General features: G+C 43.0%; 1 long non-coding RNA gene across 1 annotated transcript in view; it reads left to right on the forward strand.

The window, feature by feature from the left end:
* Positions 1 to 21475, forward strand: part of LOC129387595 (uncharacterized) — a 207913-nt gene that overhangs the window by 102898 nt on the left and 83540 nt on the right. The gene's annotated exons all lie outside the window — the stretch shown is intronic.

Consider the following 21475-nt stretch of genomic DNA (forward strand, 5'->3'; position numbering starts at 1 on the left):
GTTACCGGCCATTTGTAACCATCATACAAAGCTTTTCACTGGCATTTCATCGATTAGGTAAATCAAGACACTCATCAGATACAGTGAACACCATTCGAGTAGTGCACTCTGGTAATTTTTCATTCTTGGCAACCTGCAGTTGAGATAGCAGAATATCGCAGAATGAATGTGAAGTGACGTAGTGGTCATTGCATGTTTGCGAGTATTTTATATCTGTTTTGACACACTGGTTGGAAAAAAGACATGAACGGGCATGTTAATTGCACTTGAGCTATGGTATACAAGTTTCCCTTGTTGTGCAAGGGCGTCTACATTAGACAGACGGGAAGGAGTATCAATGATTCATAATAAGGTTCGTTACGGCGCAACCTAAGACAAGGACAACAGAAGGTACAAAATAACGACACGGCGCTGTTTTGTACCTTCTGTTGTCCTTGTCTTAGGTTGCGCTGTAACAAACCTTAGTATGAATCCCAACCAACTGGCCCAACTTGCCGTTCTGATGCAGTATCAACGATTGCTTGGGCGAGCATAGTTACAACCTTCATAAAAGTTAACGAAGTAGGCCCCTTGCCATGCATTGCAAGACTTGTGGATGCAAACTAGTTTTTTTAAAGAATGTGTCATCATAGGATGCAGTAACATTCAACTGATGCGCGAGATTACTGATCAGGCTAATGCCATTGCCAAATACGTTAGGGTGTGCGTGAGTACACCCTCCTTATCTTTATCAGGCAAGGAACTTTACTTTCTAAGTTGGTCGGCACGTTTTCAGTGAACTGCAGCCGTCTGCTTCTTGTAAGGTTGTTGTTTCAGTTGTTTTTCTCATGTGTGCTATGAGCGGCGCATATAATGTGCAGTAGGGTCGTGGAATAAGACCAGTTAGAAGTTAGTGCTCATCCTGTCACCTGTACTTTTTCTTCCATACTCAAACTGAGTTATGCTAAAGCAAGACAAGAATCCATTCAGTCAGTTTGTGCCTTCGAACCAGTTCACCTCCACAGTGCACAATGATGCTATTATAAAGGGACATTGAAAATATTGTTTATTTTCTTTGAATAAATAAAGTTTAGTATGAAGTTTCACACTGCATTTTGCAAGTTTTAATTACCCTAGTATAAATTTGTATTCTAGAATGTGAAGGATGAAAACAAGCATTTCCAACCTTACACATTTCCAATGACATCTAATCACTACAACTTAGAGGAAAGGCGCTACGATCTCAAACAGTCGCAACTTCTATCCGCGGTTGTTGTATATAAAGGCATTACGCACCGAGAGAATATGGTCAAATCTTAAAGCTAAAACTACGGTAAAGGCTTGTACCAACACGCTTAAACAAGGGAGAACATTTCAAAACACATAGTGCGGAGGTAAAAAAATAGATCATGGAGTTTTACTTGCCAAAACTACAATCTGATTATGAGGCACGCCATAGTGGGGGGACTCCGAAATAATTTTGACCACCCGAGGTTCTTTAACGTGCACCTAAATCAAAGTACACGGGTGTTTCCGCATTCTGCCCCCATCAAAATGCGGCCGCCGTGGCCGGGAATCGATCCCACGACCTCGTGCTTAGCAGCCCAACACCATAACCCCTAAGCAACCACGGTGGGTACAGTGCACAGCTGTGAAAATTTTTCCTATACCAGAAATAAGTTTTTGGCCAGGGGCTCAAGAACCGGGGGAATCGCGCCCTGTCTGGCGCTGTTCACAGTGCCACCTCAGCCAACTGGGACATTTGCACGCGAAAACGAGAGCACCAAGTCCGGCCATGGCTGGTAAACCCATATGACGATACATTACCAAAATATACAGTAACTAAAACAAAAGGACGCGTACAAACGAGATGTGTCCTTTTTATTCAACTGACATATTATCTTCGCGCCTTCTCCCCTTTGTACGATATAGAGGTTACACAGTTCTGCTTATTCTATCGTCTTACATCATGCGCAATGAGCATATCAATACGTTCTGGATATCGCAGAAGCCGTTGTTCACGGCGTGAGACTCACGATAGCGAAGTCAAATGCGATCCTTCTAGAAATAAAGAAATTGTTTGCCTGCGACAAACTTTGCAAACAAGAAATAAAATACGAGCTTACCAAAATGCTTCGTCCAGGTTGGTGGCGGCACGCAGTTCGTTGGCGTTCACCGTTGCGCATTACGCTGTGTTGTTAATCACGCCGCCCTCGCTTGTAGGCGTGAGAACAGCATCAAAGTATTATTCTTTTCTGTCAAATACTGCTGCTTCGTAAGTACAAATAGAAAATTTTGAGTTGTCAAGCCTACCCCAGCATACTGGCACATAACAGCTTCCCGCGCTCAAATCTCGCTGTGGATTCGAATTCGCGCTGCGTGCATTTCGATGAGCTGTTGGGGCGCCACCTAGAAGAGTTTGAATATGGACAAAACGAAACAAAGTTCTAACATATGTCCGTCTAGATTATTTTATATTTATTTATTTAAGATATAAGGCACATGCTGTTTAGAAAATACTCACGGCAAACAATGTTTTAGTTTAGTTTCTTTGGCCCCTCGGCCCCTCCGATTTATGTCCATTGTCAGCTGGCCTGCGGCCTTTAAACGATATTCCTTACATTTTGTGGCTCAATGTCGAGGACATTAAACCTGGTTGAATGGGGTTTAAATGGAGGGACAATATTTCGTTTTGTAGAGTATTGCTGCTGGGGATAAAGCGAGAAATAGGCTGCTTCTCGTCGGCAAAAGGAGCCGGACGAGCAAGTCACGAAATGCAAGAAAACAAACGGCTTGCATGATTACTAGTACAGTCTCGCTTGGTTGACCAGTGAGAAACAGCATAATTAACAACCTAACAAATACAATGGACAGCCGCCAAATCGTTGGTCAATTAGACATGTTAATGATGAGTCAGAGTGGTTGTTATTTCGTGTTTGTCCGTCTGTAAACGTGTTGCGCAAAGCTTCGTTTATTCGATGTTGTGCCCCATTTCCACCAGAAAAAGAAAGAAGGAAAAGCGGCGTGTTTCTGTTGACGCGGCACGCGCAAGTGAAACGGATTTACGGGCAAGCCGCGCGTGTCACGTTCACACATATATCGCTCAATAAAGCATTCCGGCGGTATCGATCGACATACCGGCCGCACCACTGGTGGTAACGGCTATAGTACTGGTACCGGTGGTAATAAGGGGAGCCGAAAGGACCTAGAACCTCAGGGCACTACAAGAATATATTTCATGGTTTCACACCTGCTTACTGCAAAAGTGTACAAAGTACATGCATGGTATAGCACTGTACTCGTAATGCAAAAATAAACGAATTAAAATTAATTTGTAAACTAATTAAGAAACCAAGGTGAACCTTCAATAATTCACGAACAGGTAGGTTCACACTCAACTGACTCATGAAACAGTATGCTAGCTATGCCAAGAATCTTAATTAGTCGAGCAATTAAGGGTGGTGACTGTCATGTGCAATGCCTTGGGGAAATGCATGCAGAAGTAGGACAATAGCTGTTGCTCTGTCTTTGCTCATGCCCTATCAACTGATTAATCACTTATTTATTTATTTATTTTTATTTTCACATACTGTAGTCCAATTGGGCTATCGCAGGAGTGGGTTTGTACATTGCATATAACAAAATATTTTTCTGCACAAATCAACTTCAATGCCTTAAAAAACATGATAACTTCAATATAAAAGATACAATCAGCATAATAAACGCAGCATGAATCAAGTAAATACAAAGATTTTTCTAATTTACCTAGTTTCACCTGGGAGTAAGTTCCATTTTTCAATTGTATGAGGAAAGCTATACTTAAACAGGTTAGTATGCAGTTGAAATGGTGCAAGGTTAAGTTTGTGGCTATTCCTAGTAGGTTTCAAATTATCAGGAGACAGATAGTTGTTCTTTAATGAGTAGTGTGGGGTGTTATTTGAATTATGCAACAATTTAAGGCATTCATAATCACGCCGCTTGGACAGAGGTAGTAAACCGATTTGTTGTTTATTTAAGTCATTATTCCAAAAATTGGAGAGTTGGAATTTCCCCTCACAAGGCACTATTGGCAATAAAATCACCTACAGTGCTTGTCGAATGGGTGCCGCAGTGCTACAGTTGACCTGCAAAGATGGGGCCGAACCCCTGCTTAGGAAACGGAAGAGAGGCCGAACTCTCTCGAGCCCTGGCTAACTTTGAGCACTGACTGTGTTGAGCGGTATACTATATATTGTACTACCACACAGTACAATGATGTATATTAATGATTAATACAGTAATAATATGTATATAATAATAATAATAATAATAATAATAATAATAATGATTCAGATCTGCTACCATATCTGCATCTCCTTCCTTCATGCTACAGAAAATGTCTATGGAATTCTTGCTGTCAAATCAATAAATATATACTTCAGAGCATTGTTGCGTTGTCGTGACAGTGTAGAATAAGGCACTGGAAACATCACTTCACAGCATTAAATCTTTATTGGTCAAACCTGTGCTCAGAAAAACACGTGGCACTCAAAGCACAACAAACCAGCGGCGAGCATGGTGTGTCATGCGCGTCACATGACTCGTCAAAGGTCGTAACATAATTGCTGGTGCTATATATATATATATATATATATATATATATATATATATATATATATATATATATATATATATATATATATATATATATATATATATATACATACCTTCCGCAAAGTACAACACTATTTGCATCTCACGTTGACTGATATCTTTCAATTGTTAGCAGGTGAAATGCAATCCACAGAAAAAGGATAAACAATTGTATGCATATCTATCAGTATAATCACGGAGTACCAGGCTGGGCATCAACCAAATTGATTCTTAATATCTGTAACTGTGGCGAGGAAAGCATATGTCGCCTTGAAGAAGACCAGTCCACTTGTTGAAACGTTGGCTCCTGCTTTCATCTTGTTCTCGGTTTGCTCATCGTCTTGAATTTCCATTTCCCGCCTTCCCCATGTTCTCCCTGGGTTTTTATACATGGTATTTTCACACGCAGCCTAAAAGATTGCAGATTATTCTCCTATATGCATAGTTGGTATATAATTGTGAATCAGCAACACACTAAAAAAACGTTTTCTTCTAGCATAACACTGAAGCATACAAAGTTGAAAATTTACTGTGCCTACCTGGGCGTCATTTCACATATTTAAGAGGTGAATCATTTTCCTTTGTGTACATGTGCATTGGGCTAGCTCCCAGATCAAACTATATGTCATCAATCTGCACAGTTGGCACAGTAGGAATTCACAAGACAAATTTTAGCACAGTGCACCTTGTTTACACTTTTCTGCATTTCTGTATGCAAGATATAACACTACAATTTCCGCTGAAGATACTGTGCTTGTTGTGCAAGCCATGTTTTGATGCTAATGGATGGCACCTGTATAATCATGTAAGACTTTTGTGAATATATTGGCACAGCAGCACCTTCTGTTATTTTGTATGTATATTTCTGACCAGCAACACAACCAAGCAGAGGTATAGTGTGCTGTAGGCAAAACAAGTGGCCACTTAGATTTGGCAGCTCTAGATGGGCACATCGCATCTAGTCGTTCCTCACCCCACTTTAACATTTACATTTCACCAATGGCAAAGGACAATGTTGGATTCCGTAAAATATCCAATTTCAAATGCACTATGGATGACTGACTTTTGAAAGAACAATGAAGTGATGCCTGGAAACCTGTGTACCAACTTTCTTCCCATATTAGTTACTATAATGCCTTACAATCTGTCTTAAAATTCTTCACATGGTGCACCTAAATTTGGTGCTAGAGTGAAGGGGAGTGCAGTAGTTTGACTTTACCTAGGGTAGCAAAATGCTTCACAACACTGCTACATCAAAGTAGCAGTGTTGCAGCGCTCAACGGTGCCCTTAAAGGCATCATTTGCACCCTTCACATAACAGGGGCAGGGGGAGTACAAACATAAATGAGATTACAAAGAAATAGTTACAACAAATAATAGGACAAAGTACAGAACAAAGGTATGCTAACATTGTTTAGGTATGAAGAAACAGAATGTAAGAAATCATAAGAATTGCAAAACAAAAGTTATGCACACAGCAAAATCAAATGTTTAAAATATGCATGCACACATAAACTACGGTATTAATACAGGTATTTATTAGTAACTCACAAAAACAACTAAACAAGAATGTAATAAAAAAGGCAACTAATTAACAGTGCGTAGCACGTCGTAAAACTTTAATGTCAGATTCTGTGGCAATATCAGAGGGAAAGCAGTTCCCTTCAGTGATGGTGCAGGGTATAAAGGAGCATGCATATTGTAACGTGCGAGATGGTGTACGCTTGAATATGAGGTGGTGATCCCGGCATGAAAATACGACAGGTGGTGACTGAAAGAAATCATTGTGAAGAGAAGTATGATTATAAAGTTTGTCAAGCAGGCAAAGACGCACTGATTTGTGGCGAAGGGATAGTGCTTGTAAATCAGTACGTGCTTTTAATGATGACACGGAAGTGTAAGATGAATAGTCGGAAAATATGAAGGTGAGCAGCCCAGTTTTGAACAAATGTAATCTCGTCAACAATGTTTACCTGCCAGAGTGCTATATTAGCGATGCGTATTCGAGCTTTGTGTGGATTAGTGTAGTGTAAGCAAGTTTATGTATGTTGACAAAAGCATGCTTTAGGTTTAATTTGATGATGCCAAGAGAGTGGTGAGCTGCTGCAAAGATGGAGTAAATGTGGTGGTTTCATGCTAAGTCGTAATGTAAATGAAAACCTGTGCTGGTAGTTGAATGTTAAACTGGGATCTTCGAAATAGTCGATGACTTGTGAATTAATAATGTGTTCCATAAGTTTGCAAATTGTACTGGTTAATGATATTCATAGGTAGTTAAGGGGTGATAAACACTCGCTGGATTTGTAGAATGGGATGACTTTAGCCACTCACCAGTCTTAAGAATGAACCCAGGGGGTATGTTGCGACACTAGCTGGGACACATTCTTGAGTAGCTTGTTATTAAATTTGCTGTGACCTGTTGTAGATGAAGTTTTTAATCTGTTTAGTAAGGTAAAAATGCCCGACCCACTAATAACAATTTCAGACATGTCAGATTGCATGGGGAAGTCAGGGCATGCAGTGATGTCTTCACATTTGGACACTCAACAAAACATGTCATTTAGTAACTGCACACACTATAACTCAGGAACTACATCACCACCAGAATTAGGATTATGTCAGGCTGTGAATAGGGCTTTATTACGTGCCATAATCACTGTTATTCATAATAAATCATAGCTGTAAACCTGTTGACGTGTAGATTTTAGTAGCATCTGGCATTCTTTGTCACATAATATGTATCTTTGCCATGTCTAGGATTTTTTTTTATTTGCCATTCTAGAGAGCACTTCATTTTATTTATGAGGTGCTGCAGGCGTTTATTGAATGTTTTGTTGCATCTAATGCTGAGAAAAAGGACGAACATTTTGATAAGATTTGCAAAGGTGGCTCTAAACATAACCTAGTTCTCTTCAATAGCTTGACTGTGTCTGCAAAGGTGGCTAATTAACGATTATGCCGAGTAATGTTCGCCCTATTGTAGCACCTAATGTGTTTAGTAGTGTTTTCTTTTTTGTTAAAGAGAAGTTAAGCAGACCTACTATAACTGCATGATCAGACAGCCCGTCCAGGTGAGTAATGCCGGAACAGATTAGAGGATCGCTGGTCGAGATGAGGAGGAGGAGGAATAAACATTTATTTTTGAAACAGTATCCCGGGTTAAGCCCCAGTTCTACTCTAGGTGGGAGGTCTCCTCATTCCAGGAACCCTCTGGCCTTCGCTGCCTCCTTGGCCCTGGCGACGAGGTGTCATTGTTGCTCCAGGCCCTCGGAGACGAGCTTGGCCTCTCACGTTTCAATGAGGTCTGCGCTTTCTTGTCTGGCGTTATATTCTTTCGGTGAAGGCGATGCGTCTGTATCTAGATGCCATGGACACTCGAGGGTCAGGTGCGCCAAGGTGTATGGTAAGCTGCACATTGGGCAGTGGTATCCTTGTAGCATTGGGCATAGTCTGTGCATGAGTATTCCGTGGGTGTAAGTGTTACTCTGTAGTCTTCTGAGTGTGGTACTTTCTTCTTCGGTGAGCTTTGGGTGAGGTGGTGGGTGCACCCTGCGTTCCAGCCTGTGATATTGAAGGATCGCTGAGTAGGTGATGGGTACGGTCTCTGCCCCTGCTGACGGAGACCGGCATCTTGAGAGTAAGGAGGGTTGGCCCGGCAGGTGTGGCCTCGGGCCACGGCGTGTGCTGATTCGTTCCCCTCCAGCCCGTCATGCCCAGGAACCCAGGTCACGCAGGTGTAGCGGATCGAAGCGCTGTCATGCTTCAATATCTTTAGTGCTTCTGTCGACACTAGACCCTTAGCATAGTTCCTGACAGCTGCTTCAGAATCGGAAAAAACTACAGCTGCGTCTGCACGTGGTAGTTGCTAGGGCGATTGCCGTCTCTTCTGCAGTCTCAGAGTTTTGTGCGCGGACTGTGGCAGACGCTAGCTCTCTGCCCTTAGAATCTGTGACGTTCAGGGCATAAGCATTTCTTTGCGGGTATTTGACTGTGTCGGTGTATCTGGCATCCGGACCTCGCCTGTGTCTTTGCCGTAGGGCATCCACTTGGGCTTGTCTTCTTTCCTTGTGGTACAATTGGTGCTATGCACTGGGATTTGCAGATGTTTGGAGGAATTCTTTCTTTTCGGTCCGTGGTGGCCTATAAAGGTTTCACTGTAGCTCAGCCGTTGCAGCACTGATCTCCCGGTGGGCATGAGCTTAAGTCATTCTAACTGACTGGCTTTATGAGCTTCGGCTAATTCTTGCCAGGTGTTGTGTATGCCCGTCTTGAGAAGTCTCGTAGTCAAAGCCGTAGATGGTAGGCCCAGGGCAGTTTTGATGGCTTTGCATATTTGAATGTTAATTTTTTTCTACCTCTGATGAGATCTAGAATAATGGGCAGTGTACATGATGAACAGGTTGGGAGAGTCATGAGTTGAGGTAACATGAAGTGTAGACAGGAATGAAGGAAAATATGCCATTGAGCGTGAGCAGCTGTGACAGATTCTGTTGTCCAGTTAATAATCGAGAAATTAAAATTGCCATAAATGATCACAGTAGAATGCCAAAATAGCATATGCACTTCATTTAGAATGTTTTGAAACTCGCTTGAAAATGCACAATTTACATCCGGAGGGCAGTAGTATGCACTTATGAGAACATTCTGCTTGAGCATTGAAGTGAAATGAAAATGTGCTCTAGGAATGAACGAATGCCAGTTGGAACTGCAAGAATTTATTTTTTTAAAGCTATGAGCATGCCACCTTCTATGCAGTTGCATCATTCACAACAAAAAGTGTTGCATGCAGATGTGAAAAGAAAAATTTTATAGGAGATGGTATCGTTTAGCCACGTCTTGATTAGTACAAGAAGAGATGTCACGCATGAATCAATGAGTGATGAAAGTGACATATATTTTGACATCACACTTCAACCTCTAGTGCATAATAATGACAGGTTTGTAGACGTGTTATGGGTGTGTGGTTGCATAAGCAGTCAGTTTCCACACTTGCATAAGATGAAGGTTTGGCTTGTCATTCCAAAGCATGCTGAGACAGACGCACTGCACAGTTTATTTCCGAGTCCCAAACATATGTGTCGTTGTTGACCAAGAGCTTGTTAAAAACCAAGCAAGCTTAGTGTGAGCTGTCTCATACTGACTACAAATTTAAAAAAATTAATAAGAAAATAAATATATCTGTCATCCTGATTGCTGATTTGCTGTCCCTAAGTGATGGAGTAGTGCGAAAGTGACATATTTTATTTGTACATATTGTACTCAACCCACTGCAACAGTAAAAAAAAGGAAAGAAAGGAAGGAAAATGTAATTATGTGAAATTATACAGATGGAGCATCCTTTTTTTTTATGCTGAAGTAAACAATCAATATATGCACATGTGAATACGATATATGTGCATGCACTAGAATAACTTTCGCCAGTCATATTATGTCAGCAAGACAGCAAGGTGGGCGAATTGGTTAGGATTTATCTTAGTTTTGGTAACAGCTAGCGCAAAGGTACGATGAGTAGAAAACGTTATTAAATACACGAGCAGGGCTGTTAATGGTTTGTGAACACTTTTCTGTAACGCTATGTGTTATATCCGCGTCCACAGCGACCTGGCCGGCATGGATAAGCGTAGGTTATGATTGAGCTCTTCCTTGTCATTTCACGCGCTGATAACCACGACTTATTATAATACGGCAGTTTCTTAACGTTTGCTAATCCGGCTTGGGCAAAGCTCCCGTCGTTGTGTGCCACCTCACGTCCGCCGTACGCGGTGCCGGCCGGGCAATAATAGATTGACTTTTGGATGGTAGTACGCTCGCTGCGTGAGGGCACCCCGCAGGTGAAGGGCATGGGAAAATAGCCCATTCTTACGACGCGGGGTTCGGTATGTGACCTGTGATTAGCCCGAGGGTTCAGATTAACTGCGTAGCTGTTGCGCGGCTCAATGCTTCGCGCTGCCCGATTGTAGACGGTGGACATTGTAACATATTTTAATTTCGCTTGCGTTTCGCTCGCGCAAGAACTTTCCACGACTCGCTGACTTCCCGTCTGTCGTCAATGAATGTTCCCCGGCCAGACGCTCCTAGGTCCAAGCCCGGCCCGGGCCCGAGTCAGCAATTGCTTGGCCGCCCCGAGCATCCTTGGACCGAGTTTGGCATATGCGGCCGACAACGCTTTCTGTCTGGCCAGCGCTAGTAGTAAAATCGTGTTTTGTCAACAATTAAGTTAGCGTGTTGACGGTACGTGAAACGTCGATCGCTTCCGTATCGCAGCTCTGTTGGCATTAGCTTTTTTTTTTCTTATTGTGTTACACAATAGGTGCGATTGCGATAACTTTATTCCGACGGTTATGCTATGTTATGATAGAGCAGGCAGGCCGGATCGAGAAGCCGTACGTACTCGCTAGGGCCTTTCCTTGCCGTGCTGCGCGTACACTATCACCGATAGGTCGTTTATATGGACGGTAGGTAATAATAATAACGATAACCCCGAGAAAGGAATCCATTGACATACTGGCCCTGAAGATAGGTTCATGTTTGCCGAATCGCACCGTATGTATGTATGACTCGGTCGAATTGGCACGTACAGTTGAGAGGCTCTCATGAGATATGCTCGCCGACGACATGCCGATGAAGTGCTGTTTAGTATTTTTCTCGCACACAACTATGTAAACGAACTTCCTATTAGCGTGTAGACGAATGATGAGGGCGGCATATAGGTACAGTACCGTACCTATTCGCCTGAAGAGGAACATTACAAATGTGCACATGGTATTCACATTTTATTAATTTAATGATGATATATGTGGGCTGTGTGGACCTTTAGGGTGTAGTGTAATATGCAATGTAGGAATGAATGTATTAAGAACACAACAACAAAATTTCTTGTCATATGCCCAACTGAGTAAAATCTGCTTTTCAAGTGAACAAACATACCCCACAGGAATGCCACTTGTAGCTTTTTCAACTGAGCTACCACATTTTTAGTCACATATGCAGCTAGGGTATGCAATCCAATTTTAGAACATGGCTTAATTAGCAAAAATCTTTCATAATCTTGAATACAGTTAATGCATTAGAGGTGCAGCCTTAGTTACTGTACACATTGCATAATCTGCACACTGCAGAGCATTAATTTGCATAATTTGTTTTGTACTTTCTTCTGCATGTGGCTGCAAGCCTTTGTTTTCAAGAGTGCGCCTAGGAAGAAAAGTGTTTGTGTTTGGTTTGGATGATGCACTTCGGTGGCCAAGAGAAGAAACATGCAAATTATAATATTTTTTTATTAAGATAGCTGCATTGGACCAGCAGGACCTACCTTTCATACCATGATTAGGGCAAGACAGATGGCACCTGACAAAATCCAGAAAATGTATCATCCACTCTGAGTAATTGGTGAGCAAGCTTCAATACCATGAGGGGCCAGTGAGCCTTGGCTTTGGTATGACAGGAACAGTCTTGAAAATACCAAAACATATGTGCATAAGGGACAGGAGTTGCCTCTGTCTGAAACCCACTGATGACTCCATTATAAACGTAAGCAGCAGTGCTTGTGCCATGCCCTGCTGCTTAATTTCAGAGAGACTAAGAGATGAACGAAAGGCATAGATAGAAACATTGAGAGGAGCATTATTTATTGTTCTTTTGCAATATCATGCTGCAATTACCACAAATTATAAACACTGCAATAGTTGTCTCTAGCTTGCTCATTTTAATAATCGTTCCATTCACAGTCTCAACTCAACAGCATAACACAACATATTAACTTATTGCGCTAAAGTCTGAGAGTGTGTTGGTTACATATACTACATTTGGTTACATTTACATATACTGGAGGAGTGAGGGGCATATGAACACACTTAGTGCTGCTTTCCAACTGAGATTATTCAATCCATTGAGCAACCTGACTTTAAACTTTTGCAGGTGACTGTTCAAGTCAATGCACATACATTTACCCACATCTACTGTTTGTTCTATATTGATTTCTCTTTTACGAGTGATCACTGTGGATTATAAGGGATATTACAATTAAACATTGAAGGCCATAATTATGAAAATAATATGGCCTTTGAAAACAAAAAGCATAGACAGGCCATCAAAATGACAGCAAAAATAAAGAATAAATTAATTGTTTGTTTAAAAAGAAGCCTAATAAGCTTATCAAATCACCCATGACATGCCTCTTAATTGGCTCTTGAAAGTTGAGCTCCAAGACTGGCATGCTGTGTATATCACTGACAGTAAGCACCAGACTAGCAATACCAGAGTAACAGGGGAATCACCCATTACAATCACCTCTGAAAATTTAGTCAATGGAGTTGGAGAGCTTTTCTAAATCACCTTTGTAGCAGCGGAGTAACACTGTACCATTTTGGAACAATACATTTGTGTTTCTCTGACATGACCCAAATACCTCAAATGGATCCCAGCACATATGGGAGAAGTAACCATGAATGGCCCTCCCAACCTCAATGAGAAGGCCGACCGAACCGCGCGAGAACTAACCCACCGCGTCTCGGACAGTGACGGCACAACACCCCGCAACCCCCGGGGAAAGGGGAAGGACTGCGGGAAGGCAACAACAACGAAGTAGCGATACGAGACAACAGGGACAGACTGGTCACGTACCACGACATACTGACACACTATACGAAACGAGGAGAAACATACCCACAACCCCGCAAACAACTCGACAGGTTTCAAGAAACAGATTGGAGGAGGTTGCAAACCAGAACATTCCGAAACCCAGTACATTTAGACAGAGTAAATTCAACACAATACCCAGACGCGAGCTGCAAGCTCTGCAAGCACGAACCCGCAGACAATGCACAGATCTCATGGAAGTGCACACAGATCAGATCGATATATCTAGAGGACAAGATAGAACAGGACCTTCTCGAGGAGCGATAGCTAAGCGCTCTGACTAGCTCGGAACTACACGACCAACTATGGGCTATCCAGTGGGCCCGGGCAGCAGTGGAAAGGCTATGCCTCACCGCACATAATGCCCGGGTGGCCTGAGCCTGGGCTGGAAACCTTGCAGATCCTTTTCTCATTAAAGTTATTTCCGTACGTCCCTCCATGGTTTAAAAAAATTTACCTTCCTAAACTCCATGTGCATCTTTAGAGGCATTACTTATAGAGATACACTGGCAATTTAATCTCTTCCCCATGGATGCTAAAAAGTCTCAAAAGGCAAAATGCTACTCGCTGATAGATGCTTCATATCAAAGAACATTTGCCCTTTTTACACACAATGCTTTGTTTAAGGTCACATTCAGAGCAAGTGAAAAGCACGATTAGGCCTATAATTCCCTGCCTGTAATGATACTTTGTACAAACTTGCTGTGAAACAGTATTGCATGAAGCTACACTGACTCTCTACAACTGCAGAAGATTACTCTTTTCATTCAGGCAGCAGTGACATTTCTTTCCATTCATAATAAGTGAGTCAAGATGCCTGTGCTCACATTATTAAAATTACGTATTTCCTGATAATAAATTGCAGTTAAGAATACTGCGTCCTTGACAGTGCTTGCAAAATTGATGCAGCAATGGCTGTCAAACTTGAGCGTAAAAGCATGTGTCGCATCAGAGCAAACTTTTCGGGGTAGAAAGACGGTAAGTGAGCCTGGCACAAGAGGTGCGGGTAGATACATGTTCTTGATGTTGTTGTGTTCTTTGTTATCTGCCATGGCATTGAAAAGGCCAGAGATGTGTCCCTGTACCTAGCGTAAGCAAGCATTAAAAGTGAGTAGTTGTGAAGCTTGTGTATCTTCTGACAAAGCTCTGTGGCTTTACTGTCTTGCTTCAGCTGCTAAATGGCACTCAAGGAATTGGTGTGTCTGTATTTGGGTGAAGTTTGATAAAAATGAGGCTGCCTCATTGGTGTCATGTGTGACTTTACCGTGTATCAGCCCCGTTCTGCAGACTCTTGTCATGTATGGTATGAAGCTCAAGTAGAGTTGCAGACATCCATTGTAGATTCCTTATTTTTATAAAGAGGGAAGTACTTAAGGCTGACTGATACTTAGGCTTCCATCTCTTGTAATAGCAGCATCTGTACAAAATACATTGGTTCAAAGGAACATCAGTGTACAGCCGTGCCATGGCCTTAAGTCTGTTCTTGCACCCAAGCAATCAGAAGTGACTGCAACCTCTTCAATTCAAATGCTCATTCACATTGAATTAGCAATGCTGCCGTGGTGTTCACCTGGGCATGTTCTTGAGCGAACAGAGGGAGAGCAGCTATTGCCCTCATCACGTTCTGAATAATGATCTCAATCTGGTCCCTCTGCTTCAGTGAGGGCCAGTAAAACTGAGCCTGATAAATAATATGTGGCTGGAGTACAGACCAAACAGCATTACTGGCTATTTCGGTACAATCTTCTCCACATTTAGATGCAATCCTTCATATCAGGTGGAAGGTTGACATTGGTGTCTTCTTTATTTTGCCTAGCCAATTTGATCTTGTTCCGGATTGGCGAACATCAAGACCAAGGATCCGTACTTCTATTTCTTGTAACAAGGACCAGTGCCGGTAGCCAGGAATATATTGGTGCATGTGTTGGGGGGGTGGGGGGGGGGGGGGGGGGTGAGCATTGTCTGCACATTGTCCTATGCCAGGTAAACAGACATGTTGGGTTTGGGGGCAAGGAGTTACGTTCCCAATGTAGAGCATGCTGCAAAGCAATGCCGGTCTAGCCTGGTGTGGTTGGAAATGCCTTTCTCAAACTAATTGCCAATAATTGTTAGAAAGCTATATTGTGGCTACTTTTCCTTGCTGAGCAAGGTGTGTATTGTCCAAAATGAGTGATGCACGAATGATGGATGTCGCTGCACCTATTGCTGCCTGCAAATGTGAGCCACCATTCAGGAGCACAGCAGCACTGGACGGTAGTGCTAGTAAATTTACATAATTAGCAAGGCTTCAATATGCATACCCTGGAGTTAAATGTCATTTTTGATTAAAATGGCTGTGACATATGAGTAGGCTTTGTTTTTTGTGGCCATTATCTGGCTTTCGCGCACCCCCTGGATGGGCTGTATTATTCTTGCATCCCTCTGACAACAAACATTTGCTTGTGAGTACTTCTTGCTACCTTTATTACTGATTTCTTTTCTTGATACTCAGATCCCTGTCTTTGCAATGTGGCCTCTGGCTGTTTATGTTCTTAGGAATGCAGACTTGTATGATGTTAACATATCTAAAAAGAAGCAGTATACACACTGAATACTTCAATGATAGAAAGCCACTGCTGTAAAATTAATGGTCAATCTCGGAAAGGGTCACCTGAATTGGCCACAATGAATAATTTACTGAAGCTATAAAAGCTGCTTTTCTGAATAAATTTTCCAAGACAAAAACAGCAATATGCATGTCATGTTTGACGAGAATTCACAATTACCTGAAGCATATTTGCTTTGAGAATTAGTCCCAGGTGCCACAAGCACACTTGATGCAGAAGCTTGAAAGCAGTACAGTGACAGCCACACACCTCTACCATGTGGAATAAAAAAAATCCCAGACGGTAGCACACTACTCACCCAGTTAAAAAAAAAAACACATGTTGTCATTTATTGAAATTGCTCTTTATTTTTAAAAGTTCAATTCAGAACAAGTTACTACAGAGTGTATTAATGTTTATGTCGGTTTCCATATTACATACCCCTCTGTGGCAACAAAATGCTGCACATACGCAATCAGTCATGCATGCCCTCCTACAAAGAGTGAAATGGAAACTGAGTGAATCAAGTGACATGTGGCTCATTTGTAGTTGTAGGTAAACTTGATGGCTGATAGCACTAAGGGCAAGTAATAGTAGTATAAAGTTTATTTCTCATAGTGGTTTGGGCGGTCGGTGCGTCCCTCAGTCCAGGGCTCCACTGATCTCTGTGGTTTGCTGGGCTTGATCGAGAAGAGCTCTCTGGCTCTCTACATCTTCACTAGCAAGCCAAACATCCCAGTGCCTGTTACTTGGCACTTACGCCGTAAGGGGCGAATTGGAATTTGGAGGCTGTAGTTTATACGTTCATGTTACGTGGGCAAGAGTTGGCAGCTCCTCGCACCAAGAACACATACTTTCATAGAATGCAGGGTGTACCTTAGTGAGTATTTGTAGGTGTAGATATGTGTTAGTCTGTACACAGCGCGAATCCCTGGCCTGTTCTTCCATAAGGTTGGAGTGCGGGCGGCTGTATTTTTGTCTCTCTTTTTCCTGGCTTTCGAAGGTGTCGTGTGGGTCAATGGGAGTTCCTTGAAAGGACTGACTAGTGCTCGGATGCTTATTGCTCGAGCAGTTCGGTCCACCCTCTCATTTTCCTCGAGTCCAGAGTGCGCCGGGCACCAAATTACCACCTGGTGCAATTCTGTGAATTTTGTATGGTACGGTACCCGTCATGCACGAACAGCATGCTGCCTTAGAGTCCATCATGGCCAATGCAGATTGTTTCTTTTGCTTCTGCATCTCGAAAGGCCAGCGCTATGGCTTCTGCCTCCACGGTGCAGGTTAAAGGGTTCCGAATGGAAGTTGTTATCCCTGCAGTGGACCAATTGAAGGCCACTATTTTGAATTTGTCTGTTGCCACTCTACATGCATCTGTGTAGTATACGTCTGGATTTCTTTCACATTTCTTTTGTAAAGCCTTTGATTGCGATTTTCTTCTGCTTTGGTGGTGTTCCGTGCTCATATTCTTTGGGATTCGTGAAACCAGAATTTCCTCTCTTGTTTGTCTGGGTAGCAAAACTGTTTTTTCTCAGCCATACTGCGCTATCAGGGGATATCCTGCCTTTTGTAACAGAGCCTTTCCTTGTTTTGTAGAATTCAGATGTTCTCTCTGAGGCATGACCACATGCCGTGTCATGTTCTTCATATGTGTTGTGAATACCAAAAGCCTCCAGCTTTTTGGCACATGTGTTTTTGGGAGCCCTAGCTGCCCTGATGATGGAGCTCACTTTAGACATTTCAGCCTTATTTAGTTTTTGAAAGGGGAGGCTATAGGTCACCCTACTAATTATTAATGCTTGCACAAGTCTGACTGCCTCTGCTTCTTTGAAGCCTCTTTTTTGTTTGTGACTCTGTGGATCATTTGTGCCACATTCCTTATTCTTTGTCTTAATGTTTCTAGCATGTGTGATGCCCTGCTGTTGTCTTGGTACAAAAACTCAGAATACATTCAGGTATGTGGACACCAAGGGCAAGAAACAAGGAAGGAAATTGAGATTGGCTGGGTGGTTTCTTTTGATGCAGTGAAACGTAACTAAAGTCCAAGTATGCATTCACACGACATCTGCACATGAACACGTTACTAAAATACATCAAAGCCTCACCAAGCAAACAAATTCGCAGGCCTATTTGAATTTATTCCATTTGTCCTTTTCAGCACTGGTCAAACGTGCAATACATGACTATGAAAACACAGTTAGTGTCTGTATACAAAAAAAAGAAATTTTAGGCTGTAACTGCTTGAAACTGTGATTTCTAATGCACAAACCTTTGTGCATAGACAACTTTATACAAGGAAGTGCTGGTACAGATTTCCCAGTGAAAATGCATGCAGTTTGAAGCTTATTTGACAAAACTGACAAAATGAACATAATTGTGTGCACACACTACGTGCCTCCATTTAACACAGAAACAGGCTGGCTGTTCGCATTGTTCATGCTGCATAACAGTAATTTGCCGCCTTAAAAATAATGTTGCTGTGACGCAAATCGCTCCCAGTTGAAAAAGACACCAGGAATTCCTGTCGCAACTACGGAAATTTCTGTTGTACGACAGAAGTTCCTGATGTTTCTGTAGTCGCGATAGACATTTCTGACATTAGGACAGAAATTCTGATGTCCCAACAGAATCATCCTGTCGTGAAGACCAAGAGTTCTGAAGTCGCAACAACAACTTTCTATCGCAACAGCGATTCTGACGTCGCAACAGGAACTCTCTGTCGGGACTACACATTTTGGTCGTGGCGTTAGAAATGTGCCACTTTCTGTCGCAGCGACATAATTTCTGACGCCGCGACAGAAGCGCTTTCAGTCGCGACGCTTTAAAATTGTATGTCAATTTCGCATCGGTGGTGTACCCTGTACTTTTCTCTTGCGCGGTATTCAATCGTGCTTCTCTGAAGCCGGCAATGCTGATAGCACAGACACCGGTATTAAAGTCGACGTGGCCAATTGTTATAATTGTGCCGTGACGACGAAGCACCATAAATGCCCTACCGGCCTCCTCAAAATCGGCCGCTGATGAAAATCATATCATCTGCGGGAATGGCTGCGTATCCGTTTTGTGTTATTTGGTAAGATGTGGCACACAGGCCTGTGGACTTACATGTGCCGTTAAACTGACACTGTTAACTTCCCAGAAATATTGCATAAGCTTTTACAAAGCGAAAAAGAAGTTTTGGGTTGTTCCACAAAGTTGCGTGAAAAGCTGTCTCGCTCGGGTCTCATTATTTTGGTACAGCGCTGCCGAGAGATGCCAGTATGCTGTCAGAATGAACAATCATCCACGAATGTTTATGTAGCTATCTTGCATTGAACACAGAATTATATGCGCGCTCAAAAGTGCAGAGCGAGAGACAACTGTCGAAATTAGCAGTAACAACCTAACAGTGTCCCCGGTCACCGTTGTCTATTTCTGTATTTCTTATTTAATATGGATATCCTACAGCAAAATCGATGTTCTAGCACTACACAATGTACCTGTCGATGGTAAGAACACTTTTACTTTTCTAGAGATGCGGCAGTTGACGCGGTGGAATGAAAGGGCATGTTGACTCTTAAAATGCAAATATAAACATAAACGTAAAGTGTTTGTATAGCTCAAATATGCACCAAAGCGCATGTTCGGCGTGGCGTAGTGGTAAGATGCTGGGCTCGGGATGCCTCGGTCCGGAGTTCGAATCCCCTGCGGGGAGATTTTTTTTTCCTTTATTTTTTCTTTTCTCTACAAACAAATTTACATAGCCTTAAAGAGGTCTCTGTCAATTTTTAATTGAATATTGATCAAGAACTACAGGACGTCACACTACGGACAAAAGACCGACAGACTAAAATTTCCTGTTGTGTTTTTCAAGTGGGCTGTCACAACCTATATCGACACTTAAGGCGAAGTGGTTATCAAACACACCTGATGACGAAACTCCAATACTCTTTGACCCGCCGTGGTTGCTATAAGCGTCCTTGGAGTTGTGCTTAGTATTAAGCACGAGGTCAAAGGAACAGATCATGGTTCTGACACGTAAAACACGACAATTAAATTGAAAAAGAGAAAGAAAAAAGTGGAAACGTCTCCTTTTTGTGCGGCACTGGCTTCTTGAGTTTTATTGAAAGGACCGGTAAGTCTCAACACCGCGACATAAAAGGTGTGAGCATTATGCGCATAGCGCAATGCTTCCGCGCCGTACTCACCACCGCAGCTTGAAAAAGCCGCGTCAAACATGAGGCAACTGGGCAAGCGGTAATCCGAAACGCGCCGTTTCCAAAGCAGTCGACACCGTACGCGGTCCGATTTTGTGAGGGCTGTGGGTGAGGTTTCACTAGCCGCTGTCATATCGTGGCGCAGGAGGGAATACCCCAGCACGGCCGCGCGAAGCGCAAAAGTGTATTGCAGTACACAGATCACGTCAAAGCGATGACTACGCAGTGGCCGATCACCGCCGTGCTGCGCAGTGGGGCAGGTAGCTTTCTTGTGAGGTTCCACACTACACGAAACACTCTCCGACGGCCGCCAAAATTACCTCGTAAGCACGCATATAGACACACACGCAGAACTACGATGAGCAAAACAGGTGCCGTCACCGGCGCCGACGACAGTGGCGCTTTGCGGGCTTTGCCTTCAGCAGTTTCACTTTTAGTTGATGGTAAGACGAACAGAAGCGAGGACATTCTGCGGCCTAAGCCGTCGAAGTTTTGCATGGTCTCGCTTCCGAAGACAGCTCGTCAGATGCCGACCGGGGGTTCTGGCAGCGCGACAGGACATTGTGGTCGACGAGGCGAACAAAGCGTCTATTATATCGCCCTAAATAAGTTGGCTTGCACTCCGGAAATGTATAAATTTGCAGAAAGAAAAAAAAGAAAGAAAAAGAACCACTTGGACAATATATCTCTCCTTTCTCGTTTCCTTCTCACAGATGTGTAAAAGAAAAGAAAACAACGCATAAAATAAGAAACAGAACTCCGTTTACGCTAAAGGGAGGCCTGTATCTTCTAAACTCCCTCTTAAAAAGGATGTAGAATTGAGGTTCTGTCTCCTTCTTTCATCCGCATTTTGCGAGGGAGAGAAATGGAGGACGCTGAGCATTTCTACACCACTCTAAGGGAGCACGGTTTTCAGGCACGTAGTCTCAAGGGAGGTCACATCCCTTAAAATGCCTTTTTCGGCTCATTTCCGTTTACAGTGTAGGGCGTTCCAGCTAACTTTAGCCGAGCCCTTCAACAGAAAAAAAAAAGATTAGTGCCATTCCACTCTGTGAAGGCGGATGACCAGTGAAGCTGTGTATGTGGGCCCCTCAATGGCGAACTGTCCATTGCCGTGCGTCAAAACGCGGTATGCACATGAATAGAAGGCTCCACGATGTTGAGCCTCGCAAGATGAACAGGCACCGGGGGGTATACATACCCATGTATTGTTGCAAGACGCCGCACGACGCCTTTCACTAACGAATCCCGGCACGTACAACAGACACGCACTTCACCGCACTCCGAGGTGACACACTGCTCCACCGTAGCCAAGGCGTTCGTGCGTTGGTCGACGTCCCGCAGGGCAGTAATGGCCGTGAGGTCACTCGAGAACCACTAGTGGACACACACAATACAGGCCACACAAAATTAGTTCCCCACAAACTCCCTCTGAAACTTCCGGTGCTCGGG

This window comes from Dermacentor andersoni, chromosome 2, assembly GCF_023375885.2.
Source record: "Dermacentor andersoni chromosome 2, qqDerAnde1_hic_scaffold, whole genome shotgun sequence".
In the NCBI taxonomy this organism is placed as follows: domain Eukaryota; kingdom Metazoa; phylum Arthropoda; class Arachnida; order Ixodida; family Ixodidae; genus Dermacentor; species Dermacentor andersoni.